At 42.9% G+C, this 2388-nt stretch overlaps 1 pseudogene; it reads right to left on the bottom strand.

Annotated features, from left to right (window-relative positions):
• Window positions 1-1253: 1253 nt before the first annotated feature.
• LOC124617350 lies at window positions 1254-1371 on the bottom strand (annotated as a pseudogene).
• Window positions 1372-2388: the final 1017 nt, after the last annotated feature.

The raw sequence follows: 2388 nt of genomic DNA, 5'->3' as shown, positions 1-2388 counted from the left end.
CATAGAGTTTCATCGGGAGCACGTGGACTTTTCTCCTCTTTTCTGTCCTCGATGTAGGATCACCGCACTTGACTCCCATTACTGATGTCTATCAAATGGCTTGGTTCAAATGGCTCTGAGCACTATGCGACTTAAATTCTGAGGTCATCAGTCTCCTAGAACTTAGAATTAATTAAACCTAACTAACCTAAGGACATCACACACATCCATGCCCGAGGCAGGATTCGAACCTGCGACCGTAGCGGTCGCTCGGTTCCAGACTGCGCCGCCTAGAACCACACGGCCACTCCAGCCGGCTGTCTGACAACAGATGAGGGATTCGGTACGGGTAAAAGCAGCGTTTTAATACTTTTTTCTGACATCCTGCCCATTTTAAAAGCTGTAAAAATACAAAGTGGGTCGTCTGAGTTGTAGCTTATAGGTCGGTGTGTAGTTTATAACGTTCACGGCGCTTGTCCTGGACGTCCAAAGTCTATATTTGTCATAACTGTCTTGCTTCTTCAGTTCTGTTGGTGAGCTATTTGATGAGCTTATCCCCTGAATCGTTAGGTTGTAACGAAAGCAAAATACTCGTCAGGAAGCAATGATATGAAACGACAGGTGTCTTCCTTTGGTGGAGAGCAGCGGTAGCGGTACTTTAGTTTCGAGTGCTAATACTGAGTACGATTAACAACGCCCATCTTATCTGGTGGCGTTTGACATTGCATAAAACCTGTATTTATTGTAGGCTTTACAACGAATAACCTGTGTCTTTAAAATTGGCACGTGGATTACGTTCATCGAACATCAAAATAAAATACTCTCAATATCAAGTCTGAAAGTCTAGCCTCCAATATAAGATTACGAAATATTGCAATTGATATTTTAAGTTAGCCTAATTTATCTTTCTTAGGTTATAATCATTTTTCTTTCTCAAAAACTTAAGTATTCAGGATATGTAAATAATTCACACATAAAGTTATCAGCAATTATCTATGTGCTTTGTTCACTGGAAACTTAAATTATCTTAGAATGCGTTCTGCACTGCTAAAAACTAAGCTAAACTCCTCCCGAACTGGTCATGAAGGCCCAACGCTACCGACCGGCCGCCGTGTCACCCTCAGCCCATAGGCGTCACTGGATGCGGATACGGAGGGGCATGTGTGGTCGGCACACCGCTCTCCCGGCTGTACGTCAGTTTCCGAGACCGGAGCCGCTACTTTGCAGTCAAGTAGCTCCTCAGTTTGCCTCACAAGGGCTGAGTGCACCCCGCTGGCCAACAGCGCTCGGCAGACCGGATGGTCACCCATCCAAGTGCTAGCCCAGCCTGACAGCACTTAACTTCGGTGATTTGACGGGAACTGGTGTTACCACTGCAGCAAGGCCGTTGGCATTCCGTACTGCTACGATCATTAAATTAAATTAAACTTTTGCCATGAAATATTTTTTAAGATCTGTTTTATCTCATCGATCCAGTAATCTCCAATACTGAAGTTAGGTCTATGCAAAATCCATCGCAGAAGTAAGGTTCTTAAAATGTCCGTTGTGCTTCTTATTTTTTCTAATATTCAGCGCGCAGAACGAAATTTAATACAGCGATGTATGAACTATGTCTGCAAGCGTCTCTGAACCATATTCAAAGATGTGGAATTCGCGGAAAATATGTCTCGTAATAAAGTGATATGTTACAGACTCTCAGTCTGTTTGACTTCTACGTAACCCCTTAGAAAAAAAAAAGAAACACACATTTCCTGACTCCTTTCATGGAAAATGAGCAAATTTTAAGAGGGTGGTTTTAAGGCTTCGGGTATTCTAGTTATAAATAGTCCCCTCCCCCCCCCCCCCCTTCTCGTACTCGTCCAACCAGACACCGTTCATGTAACCAGCAGATAGATCTTCTTTGTCTTGTCAATGCATTGACCCTTCATATGAGTTTTGCATTTTGTCGTTTTCTGATGGTTTTGTGATGGGTTTGTATTGATAATAACAAGCTTCGTCACCCGTGATAAGTTTTTCGGTAACTGTTGTATAATCGTATTCGCAATTTGCGAATACATTTCATAATTCTCGTGAATGTCTTGAACACTTCATTTAAAAAAGTTAATCTATTGCGATTTGTGATGCGGTAACGATGACACTACTGTCTTTCCCTGTGTGGCAATCGCATGACACTTCTTAACTCTAGCTGCTCACAACTGACTGATCGAAAGCGTTTCTGTGGTTTACAGGTGTTAGTTCCGCCTGCCACCCCAGTTACTGCGCTGACATCGCTTGTAGGCCAGGAATAAAATTAGACGGTCTCTATAGACAGCATATCGCCAAATGTCGAATTAAAAACATGCTGACGGGCTATTTGTCTAAGGGTCGTAGGCAATTCTCCTCTGCTTTCCCTCCCAGTCATTTTTCTTT

Source organism: Schistocerca americana, chromosome 5 (genome assembly GCF_021461395.2).
Source record: "Schistocerca americana isolate TAMUIC-IGC-003095 chromosome 5, iqSchAmer2.1, whole genome shotgun sequence".
Lineage (NCBI taxonomy): Eukaryota > Metazoa > Arthropoda > Insecta > Orthoptera > Acrididae > Schistocerca > Schistocerca americana.
The sequence above is the reverse complement of the archived record's forward strand: the minus strand, read 5'-3'. Positions and strand labels throughout refer to the sequence as shown.